Source organism: Panthera tigris, chromosome C1 (assembly GCF_018350195.1).
Source record: "Panthera tigris isolate Pti1 chromosome C1, P.tigris_Pti1_mat1.1, whole genome shotgun sequence".
NCBI classification, from domain to species: domain Eukaryota; kingdom Metazoa; phylum Chordata; class Mammalia; order Carnivora; family Felidae; genus Panthera; species Panthera tigris.
The window spans coordinates 137693333-137712239 of record NC_056667.1 but is presented as its reverse complement, the minus strand read 5'-3'; the positions used below and the strand labels follow the sequence as shown (position 1 = coordinate 137712239).

At 34.7% G+C, this 18907-nt stretch overlaps 1 protein-coding gene across 10 annotated transcripts in view; it reads left to right on the top strand.

Annotated features, from left to right (window-relative positions):
- The window catches only part of ORC4 (origin recognition complex subunit 4), an 81597-nt gene that overhangs the window by 1875 nt on the left and 60815 nt on the right, over positions 1 to 18907 (top strand). For 4 of the 10 annotated variants that reach the window (XM_042994417.1, XM_042994411.1, XM_042994419.1 and 1 more), the window contains exon 1: positions 11691 to 11771. The exons of the other annotated variants lie outside the window; for them this stretch is intronic. The gene's annotated coding sequence lies outside the window, so the exon portion shown is untranslated. Of the gene's footprint in view, positions 1 to 11690; positions 11772 to 18907 lie in introns of those variants that run through there. 10 annotated transcript variants of the gene reach the window in all.

The following is an 18907-nucleotide window of genomic DNA, read 5'->3' as shown; positions in this document are numbered from 1 at the left end:
ATTAATAAGCATTTGGATTGTGTCCAGTTTTTAGCAGTTACGAGCAATGCTACTGTGAATGTTCTTGTGCATGTATTTTTCCACGCATAGCATGCATTTTTGTAGAATGGAGATTATGCCAAACTTTTCCAAAATAGATCAACTTAAACTCCCACCAGCAGTATATGGTAGATGCTTTTTTTCTACAGTCTCACCAACAGTTGATGTTTTTTGTTGATGCCAACATGATGAGTGTGGCTTTATGTTTTCACAGTTCCCTGGTTATTAATGACTTTGAGCAATTTGTAAAATATTTGTAGGCTGTTTGGATTTCTTATTTGAATTGTCACAATGTTTCTATTGGGTAGTCTGTGTTTTACTTAAATATTTGACTAGTATCGCAAATATCTTCTCTATAATTGGAGCATTTCTCGCTTCCTGGATGATTTTTATCTTCATTTCATTCCTTAGTGGTTTATATGCTAATTCCTATTGTTTTAAATTTATTTGTAATTTTAACTCGAAGAAGTTCTATACTTGTGCTACCCAATACTGTAGCCAGCTTGTGGCTGGCTATGGACCACTTGAAATCTGGCTAAAAGTGTTACTGAGGAACTGAATTTTTAGTTTTATGAAGTGTTAATTTAAATTTGAAAATTGATACTTGATTCAGTTGTTGAAAAATGCTTAAGTATGTTTGGAACAACTTGGGTATGTAAATGAATTTTCTCAACTGTTTTTGCATCTCTGAATTCTCTTTGAGGATCTTTTTCCTTTTGCTTCTAGTACACTGTTTAGAATCTTTTTTTTTTTTTTTTTTAATTTATATTTTGAGAGTCAGAGACAGAGGGTGAACTGGGGGGTGGGAGTGGGGGCAGCAAGAGCTACAGAGACGCAGAATCCTAAGCAGGCTCCAGGCTTGGGGCTGTCAGCACAGAGCATGACACAGGGCTAGAACTCACAGACCACGACATCATGACCTGAGCCAAAGTCTGACGCTTAACCCACTGAACCATCCAGAGCCCCTAGAATATTTTTAATTCAGGTGTACTGATGGCCAATTACCTTAATTTTTTTGCTTACCTTCCAAGTGTCTTTTTTCACCTTCAATCTTGAAGAAAGTTTTGGGTCTTTTAAACTGTAGGATTGTGGTGGTTTTTCAGAATCTTGAAGATAATGTTCCATTGTGGGTTTTTGTTTTTGCTTTTTTTTTCTTTTTTTTTTTTTGATTATTGATTTTGAGAAGTCACCTGTCAGTCTAATACTGGCTGATTTGAAAGAAATCTTTAAAGAATGTTTCTTTGTCTTAAGTTTTCTTCTATTTCTTTATGGCATTTTGTGTAGAATTTTTTTTTCCTGTTTTGAATTAATTGAAATTCTTGAATCTGTGGATCAGTGTCTTTTTAAGAAGTAAATCACCTGTATCTATTCTTACTGTTTCTAGCTACTTACTAAAAATTACTGTGGCTTTTATTGGCACAGTATTCATAATTGTTGTTTGTGACCAGTAATTCCAATTTCTTAATTTGTAATGGGTCTGTTTTTGCTGGTTCATGATTTTTCTTGGTTTCATGGTTTTTCATGTGTGCCTGTGTGCCAGTTGTTGGATTTGAAAAATTATAAGAATATGTGAGTCCTAGGATAATGATATCTTTTTCAAGAAGCCATGTTTTCCTTGGAAAGGTAACAGGCACACTACCAGTCCCAAGTCACTTAGTTCATATTCAGGACTTCAGAGTACTTCTGTTTTACACTTAACTTTAAGTAGGACTTAAGTCATGAGTTCTACAAGTTCCATTTTACTTCCAGTTCTTCCTAATCCAATGATGTTCCTTAAGATCTCAACTTTAATTTGAGTGATGATTTATTTGCATCTGGGTTTGGTGGATCTTGTGCTTCGATTTTTTTCTTCATACCCCAACAGAGCTACCAGTAGTTCAGCCTTTCTTCTTGTTGCTCAGTCTTTTCTTCTGGATAAGTACAAGTCTTCAGGAAAAAGTGACTGACTATGGTATTTATTTTTCTGATTTATCCTCCTGTATTTTGGCATGTAATTTCATACTGCTTTGTTTCTTTGGTTTTTATTGTGAAGGTTTTTTGTTGGTTTTAATAGGATTGATCTGATCTGCCATTACCATATATGGAACCCTTAACCTCTTTTCTATTTTTGAGATTTGATTTCAAGATCTTTCTACTTCCAGCCAAAATTGTGTGTTTTAACTTGTCATACATTAGTTTAAAATTTTTCAATCAAATTGGCCTCAACAGCATAAGATGCCAAGGTAATTAAAATTTAGAAAATATTTTCAAATATATTTTTTTAAGTATTAAGTTTCAAATGTAAACGAACATGCACTTGAAATATTAACTATTTGTACATGGCTTATTAAAAAAAAAAAAAAGCTTAATTTATTTATCACAGGTTCAATTCTCCAGAATGTGGCCCACCAGAATTGCACCATGGTGGGTTGAAATGGTTGGGCCTTTATCTGCACACCTTGCTAGGCCCCAGGGAGGATGTGATGTTGGAAAAAGTGGCTGTTAAAGCCTTTACTTCCCCCTCACTAGGGGCAAAAACTTTTAAAGCTTTTTTTTTGGCTAATTCTTTTGATATTTAACTCTGTATTTACAAATAACGTCTTATATGCTGCCACTTGATTTTTCCATGTTAGGCATTATCCGTTGACTTCCACAGTGAGCGATGTAAATTTGGTTTTTTCCCACAAATACCCAAGCCCTGCGCCCCCCATCATTTCACTGATATCTTAGTTTTTGGTAAATAACCATCCTATGTCTGTGTAGTTTCTCAATATTTATCATTAATTCAGCCCCGAACAATCTGCTTGCTTATTGTCAGCACATCTGCATAGGTTCAGAAGTATCAATTTATTTATTTATTTATTTTTTAATCAGTTTAACTATCGCTGAGAAATTTCTCCTAGAACATTCTTATCTCCAGTTTAGGCTGGCTCCTTGATGTGGTTACCCCTCATGCAACCTCTCTCTATTCTGTGATGGATCCTCTGTTTCCTGTATCCCATGTAATTCTCCGTTTTGTGTTAATTTTTGCATCTCTGAGTTTTCTTTGAGGATCTGTTTTCTTTTGCTTAAGTACATGCTTCAGAATTTCTTTAACGTAGGTTATCATCATTAAAAGATTAATGGTTATCCATTAAGGTTAATGATTATCCTCATATTATTTGGTCACAATCTCCAGTAGCTATCTGAGAGGCGAATGGTCTGAGGCGTTATGTTCTGTATGTAAATATTTTTAGATTACCCTAACTTAGTTTGGATGTAGGATTTTTAAGTTGGAAATGTTTTTCTTCAGAATTGCAAAGGAATTCTTAGTGTCTGATATAAAATCTGAAGCCATTCTTATTTTCAACACTTTGCATTTCACTCTTTTCTTCTTTATGGAAGCTTCTGCACCCTATTTTTGTTTGAAGCTTAAAGAATGTTCTTTGTTGTTCCCAGTGTTCTGAAATGTCACAGTGTTTGTTGTGAGGTGACTTTGCTGTGCATTTCATGGGTTCTTTCTGTCTGGCAACTTGTTTTCCTTACCTCTGAGAAAGTTTCTGATACTTGTCCTGTAATATCCTTACCTCTATTTTTGGTTCTGAAGCTGCAATTAGATATTACACTCTTAGAGCTGTTTCTTTTCTCCCATTTTTAAAATCATCTTCCAGTCTTGCTTTACAGTTTTTTGGAAACTTGCTTGATTTTTTAAACATTTGAGACTTTAATTTTTGTTGTTATATTTTTAATTTCCAATACCTTTTTTGATCTCTGCATTTTTAAAATGGCATCCTGATATTTTTTCTCTTTATGGATTTAATTGAAGTTTTGAATGTTTAATTGAGTTAAGCATTTAATTTAATGTTTTGAAGTTTATTTCTCCCTACTTACTTGGTTTTCTCTAAGTTTTTCTTTCTGTTAGGATGTTTCAGAGGCTTTCATCTTAGAAGTTTTCCTCAGCTGTCTTGTGATTCTTGGTTGTGTGTTCAAATTTATGTAAAGGGCATCAGGAAGCTATTTCAGGCTGTGTGAATTTGGCTGAGGCTTGCTAGTTATTAATGGTTCTCGCTGGAAGGATTTGTCTGGAGCATATTTGTGGGGGGATCACCGACATCAACTTTTTATTCATTTGAAAGTCTTTTCTCTTGGGCTAATAAGAACCCAATGAGTAGAATTTTCTAATCTTTTGCCTCTAATCTTTTGCCTTTTCCTGTCAGTGGTTCTCAGCTGTGACAATATGACTCCCAGAAGACATTTGGCAATGTCCAGAGACATATTTGGTTATCAAGAGTTGCAATTGAAAACTGGTGGATAGATGCTGCAGATGCTGTTGAACATCCTATAATGCATAAGACAGCCACTCACAGCAAAGCATTAGTTCGAAATGTCATTAGTGCCTATTATGAGAAACCCTGTTCACAGAAGGCATAAGCCTGATTGCCAGGGATTTGAGAACCAGCTGAAAACAGCACAAGAATCACAACATTTGATTTTTTTTTATATGATATCCTCACCTTCTGTTGTGTCTGGTATCTCCCAATGTAAAGTCCTTTTCTTACTCTCTGTAGAATCTCTTGTCTTCTGATGGAGTGGGATAGAGGCTTCCATTTTAATTTTAACTGTTTTAGGAATGTAGATTTTTGAGAGATGGCTTTGTAAATGAATTCTATTGCAAATTAAAATACTGATTATTAAGTGACCTTGTTATGTGTTTATTCTATTTGAACCGGATTGGCTGATGAGACTGTGTTTTATGAAGTGCTTAAATGAGAAAATAAGCTGCAAGTTGAAGATTATAAACTAGGAAATGGGTGAAGTCTGGAACTGACAATTGTTCCTCATCCTTCTATTTCAGTTTTATTACCCCATTTCACTCCAGATTTTTCCCAGGTGCTTATCTTCAAAGAAGCATCTTTTGGGGTTGCTAGTTTTTCCTGATTTCTTCTTCCCCTTAATAGTATATTCTTTTCCCAATGTCCCTTCTTATCCCAATGTCCCTTAAAAACACAATAAAATCTTAGATATTTTACTTCTTCCTTGAATGATGTGACAGATTACTATGAAGTTTTGACCAAAAGATTGAGATCAGATTTGACAAGATTAAAGGTCTAAGTATGTTAGCTTTTCTTTTGGTGTGCCTACACATTCTCACTTTCTCGCATCTTGCCACCATTGTAAAAATAGACATTTTTTAATATAGATGACCCAGAAATGTCACCTTATATTGTTTTCTTAAAGTAATCACTTCTAGGCTTGTGTATGTTTTAGTCAACTTACTTTACAATGAGTAAAAAGCAGTGTATTTTCTCTAAAAGCTGTGTTGTAGCTAATAACTATTAGACTTCTGTCCAATGTGTTATATACAGCATCATCCTGATGCAATGTCTGATGGGTATCATGTTTTAAACTTAGGTTGAAACGAATTTTACATGTGTAACATGTTTAGAAGCTAAAATAAAATGTTTATTGTTCGAGCACTGAAAACTTTATATAGTCAAATTATATATTACTTGATTTAAATGTGCAACATGATTTTTTAAAATTCAAAAAAGGTAATATATTCAGTGTAAAAGTGGTGAGAAAAAATGAAGATAATCTGTTATTCCTGCACCTGGAAACAATTCTAAGATGTTGATTTATGTAATTTTAGTCCTTTTAATCTGTTTCTATGGATTTATTAACAGCCAGATCATAAAGTTTTGCCGTGTACTTTTATTTTTAAGAAAATGTTTATTTTGAGAGAGAGAGGACATGGGAGGGGCAGAGAGAATGGGAGAGAGAACCCCAAGTAGTCTCCATACTGTCAGTGTAGAGCCTGACCTGGAGCTTGAACTCCCAAACCATGAGATTATGACCTGAGCTGAAATCAAGAGCCACCCCAGTGCCCCTTGTGTACTTTTAAAAGAAATAATATGTAACTAATATCTTTCCAGTATATTACATACTGTTATAAGATAGTACTGTGTATATTTGCTTTATATTGTAGAAATAACCTGCCAGCCTCTGGGAGTTATGTTCCTAAATAGTGCCATGATCAGTGTTGACAAGAACAAACTATAACAATTTTTCTTATTTTTGTATATAAATATTCTTTTTGCGTTTGTTAATTTTTGAGAGAGAGAGTGTGTGTGTGCGAGGCAGGGAAGGGGCAGGGAGAGAGGGAGACAGAGGATCTGAAGCGGGTTCTTTGCTGACAGCAGGGAGGCCAATGCAGGTCTTGAACTCAGGAACTGAAATACCATGACCTGAGCTGAATGAAGTCAGGTGCTCAATCGACCGAGCCACCCAGGCGCACCAGGTAAATTAGTTTTAAAGTATTTTTACTCATGTGTGTGTGTAAGTATGTGTTTTTCATGTTTTATTTTTGAGAGAGAGAGAGAGATTGAGAGAGAGAGAGCACCTGCCCATAAGCAGGGGAGGAGCAGAGAGAGAGAGGGAGACAGAGAATTAGAAGCAGGCTCCAGGCTGAGTTGTCAGCACAGAGCCTACACAGGGCTGGAACTCATGATCCCTGAGATAATGACCTGAGCTGAAGTCAGCGCTCAACCAAGTGAGCCATCCAGGCGCCCCTAAAGCATTTTTAAAGTAGCTAATATTTCCTATGAATTACCATTATTGTTTTGCAAACTTTTCTGTACGGTCATATTTTGCTAAAACAGATTTTGTCTATACATTTTACTTTACAGAAATTTTACTTCATTTTATAATCTGTATTAGTAACTTGAAACTATGTTTTTGGTACTTACATTTCATTTTCACAAATGTTCTGTAAGTTTGTGTTTTCATCTCTGTTTTTCACAAATTATCATAGAGTAAAGCAGTTTTGAGTGTGTATTTTTGCATGTTTTTTGGGGTCACCATAGTTGTCCACATGGAAGAGTAAGAATTGTGACTTTTGATCATTTCTTCCTTTCTTTTGGATTTTTTTTATTAATAAACTTTTTTAGAGCAGTTTAAGGGTTTAGAGAAAAATTAACTTGAGAGTACAACAATTTTCCATATATTCCTACTGGCCTAGGTCCCTTAGCATTAACCCAGTTTACCTTATTATTAGCTTCTTGTCTAGAGTGGTATGTTTGTTACCATTGATGGACCAGTATTGATACATTAGTATTAAGAAAAGTTCATAGTTTAGATTAAGGTTTACTCTGTGAGTTGTACATTACAGGTTTTGAGAAATGTATTATGACATATATCCACTGTGACAGTATCACAGGAAAATCATTTAGCTGTCCTAAAAGTCTTCTGTGCTCCACCCATTTTCCCTTCTCTTGAATTCTTGGCAACCATGATCTTTCTGAGTATCTCCATAGGTTAGCCTTTTCCATCCATAGAGCTGGAATGATACAGTGTGTATCCTTTTTCAAATTGTCCTTTGCCCCTAGCAATATGTGTCTAACTTTCCTTCATTTCTTCTCATGTCTTGATAGCCCATTTCTTCTTAGCAGCAAATAATATTTCATCTTATGGATGTGTCACAGTTTGTTGATCCATTTACCTATTAAAGGATATCTTTGTTGTTTCCACTTTTTCGTAATTATGAATAAAATTGTTACAAACAATCTGGTGCAGGTTTTGTATGGACATAAGTCTTTAACTCATTTGGATAAATACCAACAGGTCTGATTTCCAGATTGTGTGGTAAGAGTATGCTTCATTTTGTAAGAAACTGCCAAACTGTCTTCCAAAGTAGATGTACCATTTTACATTCTAGTCTGCAGTGAATCAGAGTTCTTATTATTGTATGTCCTCACCAGCATTTGATGTCATCATTTTTTGGGTTTAGACATTCTATCAGGTATAGAGCAGAAATATCATTGTTTTAATATGCAATTTTCTAGTGACATATAATACTGAGCATCTTTTCATATGCTTATCACCTATATATTTTATTTGGTAAGGTGTCCAGATCTTTTGTCCATTTTTTAACTGGGTTGCTTTTTTTTCCATTTTATTGTTTAAATGTTCTTGTATGTTTTGTATACCAGTCTTTTATCAAATCTGTGTTTTGCAAGTATTTTTTTCTCAGTCTGTGGCTTGTCTTCATTCTCTTAACAGTGTCTTTTATAGAGCAAAAGTTTTTAATTTAAAATTCAGTTTATCAATTTTTTCTTTCCTAGATTGTGCTTTTGGTGTTGTACCTAAAAATTCATTGCCAGACACAAAGTCACACAGATTTTTTTCTGTGTTCCTTTTTAGAAGTTCTACGGTTTTGTGTTTAATGTATAGGTGTATGTTACATTTAATTTTTGTGAGGTTTAAGTGTTCTGTCAACTCAGTTTTTTACCTGTGGATGTCCAGTTCCAGTACCTTTAGACTTTTATCTTTTGAATTATCTTCTCTTCTTTGTCAAAAATATTTTTGTGAGTCTATATCTGGGTTTCTATTTTGTTCTATTTATTTATTTATTTTTCTATTTTTTTCACCATTACTACACTCTGCAGTTGACCCTTGAACAACACAAGTTTTAGGGTTGCAACTGCCTGTACAGTTTAAAATGAGTGTGTAACTTTTAGTTCCTCCCAGAACTTCACTACTAATAGCCTACTGTTGACTGGAAGTCTTAACTACTGATAACATAAACAATTGATAATACCTGTGTTGTATGTTATATATAATATATGCTATATTCTTAAAATAACCTAGAAAAAAGAAAATGTTAAGAAAATCATAAGGAAGAGAAAATACACTTACAGTATTGTACTATATTTATTAAAAGAAAAAAAAAATGTGTGCATATAAGTGGATCCAAGCAGTTTAACCCTTGTTGCTCAAGGGTCAATTGTATATATTACTTTAGCTTTATAGTAAGTCTTGTAGTAGGGTAGTTTCTGACCTCCAACTTTGTTCTCTTGCAATATCATATTGGCTCTTCTGTGTCTTTTTCCTTTCCACGTAAACTTTAAAATCAGTTTATATCTACAGAATAACTTTAGAATTTTGATTGGGATTTCATTGAATCTATAGATCAAGATTGAAAGAACTGACATAATAACAATACTGAGTCTTCTTATCCATGTAAATGGAATATCTGTTCATGTATTTAGGTCCACTTTGATTTTTTTTTTAATCAGATTTTTTTAGTTTTCCTCATGTAGAAAGTAGTTGACATTGGTATATTAACCTTGTATCCTACAACTTTGCTTTAGTAGTTTATTAATTTCAATAGTGTGTGTGTATTCTTTGGGATTTTCTCCATTCATGATCTTAACCATCTACAAACATGGTTTTATTTCTTCCTCCCTATCTGTATACATTTTATTTCCTTTTCTTGTCTTACTGCATTAGCTAAGTGTTCAAGTATCATTTTGAATACCAGTGGTGATCCTTCTTTATCTGAGTGGGAAATCATGTAATTTCTCACTATTAAAAATGGTGTTAGCTGTAGATATATTTTTTTAGATGTTTTTAGCATTAAAGAAATTCCCTTCTAGTCCTGGTATTTTTGAATTGGTATTGGATTTTGTGAAATGCTTTTTCTGCATCTCTTGATAAAATCATATTTTTCTTTTTTTATTCTATTGTTATGGATTAATCATTTGTTTTAGGAATGGTGAATGAGTCTGGCATACTTAGAATGAGTCCCACTTATTTTTATGTATTGTGTGATTTAGTTCACTACTACTTTGTTGAGAATTTTTGCATCTGTATTCATGAGAGATATTGGTATATAGTTTTCCTTTCTTGTAATGTCATTGTCTGGTTTTCCTATTAAGGTAATGCTTACCTCATACAATTAGTTAGAATGTATTCATTCACCTTTATTTCCTGGAAGAGACTTATCATTAGTAGGGAATTACTATCATTTGTTCCTTAAATGTTTGGTGGAGTTTACCAGTGAACCTATCTGGGCCTGATGGTTTCTGTTTTGGAAGGTTATTTATTGACTCGATTTCTTTAATACATATAAACATATTCAGATTATTTTTCTTGCATACATTTTGTTAGACTTTGCCTTTCAAAGAAATGGTCCATTTCATCTAGGGATCAAATTTGTGGACAGAGATGTTGTTCATAATTTTGCCTTATTACCATTTTAATGTTTAAAGGATCAGTGCTGATGGCCTTGCTTTCATTTCTATTAGTCATTTGTGTCTTATCTTTTTAAAATATTTTGTTCTTAGCCTGGCAAGATGTTTATAATTTTAAATTTAAACTGAGCCAGTTATTTTGTTGATTTTCCTGATTGATTTCTACTCTAATTTGTATTATTTCATTTGCATGGTTTTGGTTTGCTTTTTCTAAGTTTCTTAAGGTACAGACTTAGATTATTGAGTTTTAGGTTTTTTCCTGTTCTAGTATATGTGTTCAGTGCTATAAATTGTCCTCTAAGGATTTCTTTTGCTGCATCTCTTTATTTAGTTAAGTTCTATATTCTTTTTCATTTCATTCCCAATTTTTATTTTTCTTGTTTTTTCTTCTTAGGCACATGTATTATTTTTATTTAGGAATGTGTTATTTAATCTCCTTTTGGTGAGATTTTCCAGGTATCTTTTTATTTTTTGTTTCTAGTTTAATTTCATCATGATAGAGCATGCTTTATCTGATTTCTGTTGTTTTAAATTTGAATATTTCATGGCTTAGAATGTGATTGGTGAATGTGCCATGTGAGCTTCAGAAGAATGTGTTTTCTGCTCTTGTTGAATGCAGTATTCTATAATTATCAGATCCATTTGACTCATGGTACTGTCCAGTTCAGGTAGGTCTTCTCTGATTTTCTATCAATTACTGATAGGGGGATATTGATGTCTCCAAGTATAAGAGTGATTCATCAATTTTTTCTTGCATTTGTATCATTTTTTGCTTCATGAATTTTGACTTTCTGTTGAACATGCACACATTAAGTAGTATTGTCTTATTGGAGAATTAACTACTTTATCATTATGTAATACTCTTTCTTTCTGATATGCCTGCCTGCTTTGAAATTTGCACTATCCAAAATTAGTATAGCTACTTCAGCTTTTTGATTAGTGTATATCTTTATCTGTCTTTGTACTTTAATCTATGTCATTAGATTTAAAGTAGGTTTCTTGCAGACAACATATAGTTGAGTCTTGTTTTTCTGCTCACTCTGATAGTCTTTTTTTTTACTTGGTGTATTTACTTTGACCGCTGTTTAAAGTACTCACTGACATAGCAGGATTAATATCTACCAAATTTATTGCTGTTTTCCCTTTGTTGCTCTTGTTCTTTCTTTTTTTTTGTCCTTCACTCTTTCTTCTGCCTTCTGTGGTTATAACCATGCATTTTACATTATTTCAGAGTTTTTTGCTCTTTCTCAGGCTATAAATTATACTTTTTGTTCTCAGTGGTTACTTTAGAGTTTGCAGTATACATGTATAAGCAATCCAAACCCATTTTCAAAAAACACTATACCTTTTAATGGTTAGCAAAAGTATCGTGCAATAGAGTATTCCTAATTCCTTACTCCGATCCTTTATAAAGGATAGTATATGCTATACTGTTAAGCATATCAAAGCATTCTTTACTTCTGTTTTAGGGGTTTTGATTTTTGCTGTTTCCTCTTGATTCATTCTTAGAAATTCCATCTCTGCTTACAATGCTTGTTTGTAATTGCATGATACCTGCTTTTTCCATTAGAGCCCTTAACATGTTAGTTGTAGTTGTTTTATACTGCCAGTCTGCTAATTCCAAAATCTTAGTCACATCTGAGCCTCGTTTTGTCTTTTCAGGCTATGTCTTTTTTCCTTTTAGTGTGCCTTGTAACATTTTGTTGAAAGCCAGAAATGATGTACTGTGTATAAAGAACTGAGGTAAGTAAGTCTTTAGTGTGAGATTTTTATGTTTATTCAGCTTAAAATTAGGTTGTGTTTATTGTTTGCTGCACCCTTAGGTGTCAGAAACTAAAATTTCTTCTTGTGTTCTTGCTTTTGTCTCCAACTGTTTTCTTTGGAATTCCCTAGAGATTTCATAAACAAGGTCTGAGAGTTCTTTCACTTGTAAACCCCTACTTTAATACAGGAGCCCTGTTAATGTGGTGGGAAGATGTTGAGGGAGGAGAAGCATCATATATTCCTGTAATTAGGTCTCAGTTTTGTGTGTAAGAGAACCTATCCCCCTGAACATAGTACCTATACAGGTACTTCTCAGATTCCCCCACCCTCAACAAGTAACACACACATTACCCCTTTAGGGGAGTCATGAAGGGAAGAAGGGGCTAGAGTTGGGTATTTCCCTTCCCTAAGAGAGCTGGACTCTGGTAAAATAATTTGCTTTGCAGGCAAGCCTTGTTAAAGAGGACAGAATGCTCTAGATATATTTCAGTGTGTCTACTTTTCCCGTATCCCTGTTGCAACAGGAAGAAATTTTTTCTGATCCTTGTTAGAAGATCAGAAGGGTCTAGAGAACCTGGAAGGGTACTTGGAGGTAAAACTCAGAATAAGTGTGGGGTCTTCCCTAAGACTGGCCCTCCTGGAGTTTTTAACTCTTAAGCTTTTTAACATTGAACCTCTAGCAAATTGTCAGTCACATTCTAATTTCGTATATTTTGGAACTGCCTCCAGTGCAGTCTCTGTACCTGGGCTTCTGCTCCAGTAAGCTATGATTCTCTATATCTGCCTGTGTCTAATATTGGAAGACACAGTGCCCTCTGACCTCATTCTTACAGATCTAAGAAGAGTTGTTGTTTTTCAGTTTGTTTAAGTTTTTTCTTGCTATGAAGAGAAGAGTGTCAACCTCCAAGCTCTCATTTACATGCTGGACAGAACCTTGATCCTTTTTGAATAAAAATTTCTGGTTTTGTTTGTTTTTACTTTAAAATCAAATTAGTGAAGACTGTAGTTGAAGTTTTTCATTGTGTGTGTATAGTGATGTAGTTAATTAACTTCCTACCACTAGCTATTTAATTTTTCCTTTTTATAATCAGAATTATATTAAACATCCTTATAGCTAGGTATCTGTATATATCTGTAATTATTTCTTTTGAGTAAATTCCTGCAAGTGGAATTGCAGGATCAAAGTCTGTATTAAATTGAGCCTTCTAGTAAAGATGTGTTTGTACCATTATTTTGTGTTGCTTCAGTTAACCACAGCCTTACCAATACTATTACCTTAACTCAAACATTTTACTTTGTGTGCCAAAATAGTACCTCACTTAATCTTTTTAAATTTAGTTTTAATGGGAAAGAACTTTATTTTAAAGATGAAATTCACTTTGTTCTCTTCCTCAATTTTTTTATTCAAATGTAATTAACATACAGTTATTAGTTTCAAGTGTGTAATATGATTCAGCAATTCTGTACCTTTCTCAGTGCTCATCAAGATAAGTGCAGTCTTAATCTCTGTTAAGACTATTTGAACCATCCTCTAACCCACCTACCCTCTGGCAACCACCAGTTTGTTCTCTGTACTTAAAGAGTTTGATTTTTTGACTTTTTTCCCCTTGTTTCCTAAATTCCACATATGCACAAAGTTTTATGGTATTTGTCTTTCTCTGATTGACTTATTTCACTTAGCATTATACCTTCTGGGTTCATCCATATTGTTGCAAATAGCAAGTTCTCACTTTTTCTTTATGGCTGAGTGATGTCCCTTTATATGCGTGTGTTTATGTGTATTTCAGTATGTATGTACATAACAATTTCTTTATGCATTCATGTATGGATGGACATTTGAATTGCTTCCATATCTTGGCTATTATAAATAATACTGCAGCAAGCATAGGGATTCATATATCTTTTTTAATTAGTGTTTTCGTAGTCTTTTGGTCATTACCTATTAGTACAATTACTGGCTCACTTGGTAATTGTATTTTTCATTCTTGAGGAACCTCCACACTGTTTACACAGTGGCTGCACAAGTTTGCATTCATGCCAGTAGTGTACGAGGTTCTTTTTTCTCCACCTCTTCACCAATACTTATTGTTTCTTGTGTTTTTGATTTTAGCCATTCTGACAGGTATAAAGTGATATCTCATTGTGGTTTTAATCTGCATTTCCCTGGTGATTGGTGATACTGAGCATCTTTTCATGTGTTTGTTGGTGATTGTGTATGTCTTTGGAAAAATGTCTGTTCTAGTCCTCTGCCTACTTTTTGTTTGGATTATGTTCTTTTGGTTTTGAGTTGTGTCATTTCTTTATATATTTTGGAAATCAATCGTTTATCAGATATATGTCCTTTGCAAATATCTTCTCCCATTCAGTAGATTGTCTTTTAGTTGTGTTGATGGTTTTCGTTGCTATGCAAAAGCTTTTTGTTTTGGTGTAGTCCTGCTACTTTAATGTTGCTTTTGTTTCCTTTACCAGAGGAGACATACCTAGAAAAATGTTTCTGTGGCCAACATCAAAGAAATTACTGCCTATGTTTCCATCTAGGAATTTTATTATTTCATGTCTCCCATTTAGATCTTTAATCCATTTTTAGTTTATTTTTTTAATATGGTGCAAGAAAGTGGTCTGATTTCATTCTTTTGCATGTAGCTGTCCAGTTTTCTGAGCACAATTTGTTGAGGAGATTGTCTTTTCCCCATTGTATAGTGCTGCTGACTTTGTCATAGAGTAATTCACTATAAAAGCATGGGTTTATTTCTAGACTTTGTTTTGTTTTGTTGATCTGTTTATACTTGTGCCAGTATCATACCATTTTGATTATTACAGCTTTGTAGTATACCTTGAAATCTGGGATTATTGTATGTCCAGCTTTGTTCTTTCTCAAGATTGATTTGACTATTCAGAGTTATTTTGTGATTCCATACAAATTTTAGTATTATTTGTCCTAGTTCTGTGAGCAATCCTGTTGATGTTTTGATAGGAATTTGTATTCAATCTATAGAATTCTTTAGGTAGTATGTACACTTTAACAGTATTAATTCTTTCAGGCCATTAACATATATTTTCAATTTCTTTAGTCAGTGTTTTATGGTTTTCAGAATATAGGTCTTTCACTTTCTTATGTTTATTCCCAGGTAATTTATTCATCCTGGTATAATTGTAAATAGGATTGTTTTCATAATTTCTCTTTTTGCTATTTCATTATTAGTGTATAGAAATGCAACAGATTTTTGTATGTTAGTTTTGTATTCTGTGACTTTCCTAAATCCATTTATCTTTTTTTTTTTTTTTTTTTTTTCCAGTTATCAGTTCTAATGGTTTGGTGGAGTCTTAGGGTTTTCTATATGTAATACCATGTTATCTGCAAATAAGTGAAAGTTTTACTTCTTCCTTAACAATTTGGATTCCTTTTATTTGTTTTCCTTGTCTGATTACTGTGGCTAGGACTTCCAGTACTATGTTGAATAAAAGTGTTGAGAGTAGACATCCTTGTCTTATTTCTGACCTTAGAGAAAGGGCTCTCAGTCTTTCCCCCACAGAATATGTGAGGTGTGGGTTTTTCGTATATGACCTTTATTATGTTGAGATGGGTTTCATCTAAACCAACTTTGTTGAGAGTTTTTATCATGAATGGATGTGTTACTTTGTCAAGTGTTTTTTCTGCATTTCCCGAGATTATCCTATGGTTCATATCTTTCTCTTGTTAATGTGATGTATTATGTTGATTGATTTGATTGTAAATACTGAACCACCCTTACATCCCTGAAATAAATCCCACCTGGTAATGGTGAATGACTTTTTAATGTGTTGTTGGATTTGGAGTGCTGTTATTTTGTTGATATTTTTTTTGTAACTGTTTTCATCAGAGATATTGGCCTGTAGTTTTATTTATTTGTTTGTTTTTTTACTCTTGCTTGATTTCTCTAGAATTAAGTATTAGTGGTAATAGTGGATATATTCATGATTTTATTTGTAATACCGTTTACAGTGGGTTTTGATACCTATCGTATTATAACTGAAGAACCAGATTTTTCCAAGTCCAACATGGGGCTTGAACTCATAACTCTGAGATCAAGACTGAGCTGAGATTAAAAGCCAGAGGCTTAACTGAGTGAGCCACCCTGGCGCCCCAATCTTTTACTTTCTAAAAGATACCTTTTTTTATTTATTGGACTACTGGCTAATAAATATTTGATCCAGAATCTTTTATTCTGTTTATGAATTCTGTGTGAGCCTCATCTGCAGTGATATTTTTTGCCTTTTGCCAAGTTTTATTAACAAAGCTTATATCAGGTGCATAGAATAAAGTACGAAGGCCTATATATTTTTTTTTTCTAGATTTTGGAATTGTTTAAATCCCTATAAACTTCTTTTTTGAATATTCGTTAAAAATTAAATTTCAAGGGTTGCCTGGGTGGCGCAGGCAGTTAAGCATCCGATTCTTGATCTTGGCCCAGGTCATGATGATTTCATGGATCATGAGTTCAAGCCCACATTAGGCTCTGCACTTCTGGTGCAGAGCCTGCTGGGGATTCTCCTTCTCTCTGCCCCTGCCCTTCTCTTTGCCCCTCCCCGCTTGTGTTCATTCTAGCGTGCCCTCTCTCTCTCCCTCTCAAAATGAACATAAAAAGAAATTTAAATTTTAGAACTCCTTGGTGCTATAGCTATTTTTGTGCGAAGTTTTGAGCACCCTTCCCATTTCTTTTGTGATCACTGATTTTTTCATGTTTTCTGCCTTTACTTTTCTTACTATTTGTTTTGTTAATAATTATTTTGTCATTTTTCTGCCTTTTTTTACATTATGCACTTTTTCACTTAAACTTTTTTAGTTTTTTAAGTTAAATGTTACACATTTCACATTTAGTTTCTTTAATAATAAGTTTGCAAGCTTGTTTAATGCCAAGTAGTTCTGCACCCAGTTCCAACAAAAGTATTGGAGGGAGTGTTCCCCACACCACCAAGCAATTCTCAGACCCTAGCTGGGTGGCCTCCAATTCATCTCAATTCTGACATTGTTTACTTAGAGATCATATCTGATTCCACAGTTTAAGAGCTCAGTCCTATAAAACTACCCCCCCACCCCCCACTTCATATGCCAGTCACAGGTTGAAGTTGTCACCTGTTCTGACTAACCTGCTGTAGATCAGAGGTTCCAATGTTCCCCTGCTATTGAGTGGCTCACAGAATGCAGAAAGACATTTTATTTATTAGGTTAGCAGTTTATTATAAAAGGACATAACTCAGGAGCAGCCAGGTGGATGAGATGCATAGGGCAAGGAATGTGGGAAGGGGTGTAGACTTTAATGTCCTCTCTGAGCATGCCACTCTCCCTAAATCTCCCCTGTGTTCACCAACCCAGAAATTCATTGAACTTCATACTTTTGGGATTTTCTTTTACTTTGGGAAGCTTCATCACACAGGCATGATCACCCAGGCATGATCTATCATCATCTCCATTTTCAGTTCTCCCTTCTCAAGAGAATAGGGGTGGGGCTGAAAATTCCAAGCTTCGTTCCTCTTTCTAGTGACTGGGACCTATCCACAATTCCACTAAAAGCTGCCTCATTAGAACAAAAGAGACTCCTGTCAATCAAGAAATTACAAGGTTTTCAGGAGCCCTGTGTAGGAACCAGGGTCAAAGATAAAATATTAGAACCAAAAAAATGCTCCCAGTGCTCTTAACACTGAGGAAATTACAAGGGTTTCAGGAGTATGTGCAGGAACCAGGGCCTGAGATCAATATTTTTGTATTATCTCAAAAATACCAAAAGTTTTTCTCTGGATTTTGTGGGGTTTTTTGTTTTTCTTTATGGTAGGGGAAATTTACACTATTTATGATCAATTCTCTATTAATAATTGGATTATCACTATTAGTGTTTTTTATAAATTCTTAAGTAGGCAATATTGGTTATCAGTTGCTATGTAGCACACTGTTTCACAACAGTTGCAACCAGTAGTGTTTTAAAATAACAAGCATTTTTTTCACACGGTTTCTGTCAGTCATGAATTCAGGAGCAACTTAGTTGGATAGTTGTGGTTCTTCAACTCTCATGAAGTTACAATCAAGATGTTAGTTGGGGTTGCAGTCATCTGAAAGCTTTACAGGAGCTGGAGAATAGTTCACTCACATGGTTGTCAAGTTTCTACTGACTCTCGATAAGAGGCTTGGTTACTTACCATATGGACCTGTTCATAGAGTTGCAGGACTTCATTGCATGACAGGTAGCTTCCCTCAGAGTAGGTGGTTTAAATGAAATCAAAACCTATCCTCGGAAGTCACACTCCATTATTTTCACAATATCCTCTTGGTTATACTGGCCAGCTCTATAATGTGGTAGTGGATTGGTTACAGACATGCATACTAGAAGTTGAGAACCACTGAGGGCCATTTTGGAAGCTAGTTAAAATAAAGTGGAATTACTAAATTTTCTTTTAGGATGTAAGAAAAACCTTGCATTTTGAGTATGAGACCTTCTCTTATGCATGCCTGTCTTCTGAAAAAGCTCTCACTTTACGTAGAGAATTATAGTTTTGTGCATTTGAGTTGGATAAATTGAACTGCTGAGTTCAAAATTAGAGATTGGTAGGAAAAAAAAGGGGGGGGGGGAGGGGGACACCTGGGTGGCTCAGTTGGTTGACCATCCAACTCTTGATTTGGGCTCAGGTCATGATCCCAGGACCATGGGATTGTGCCCCACATCAGGTTCTGTGCTGAGCATGGAGCCTGCTTGGGATACTCTCTCCCTCTCTCCCCCTCCCTCTCCCTCCTCTTCCTCATCTCCCCCACTTTTACTTCGATGCTGTGTCTCAAAAATAATTAAAGATTGGTAAACTCCTTTACCATTGATTTTCCTCATCTCTTTTATGGTTTTTGGCCTCTTCCTTTATTTTTTAAAAAAAAAATTTTTTTTAACGTTTATTTATTTTTGAGACAGAGACAGAGCATGAACGGGGGAGGGTCAGAGAGAGGGAGACACAGAATCCGAAACAGGCTCCAGGCTCTGAGCTGTCAGCACAGAGCCCGACGCGGGGCTCGAACTCACGGACCGCGAGATCATGACCTGAGCCGAAGTCGGCCACTTAACCCACTGAGCCACCCAGGCGCCCCTTGGCCTCTTCCT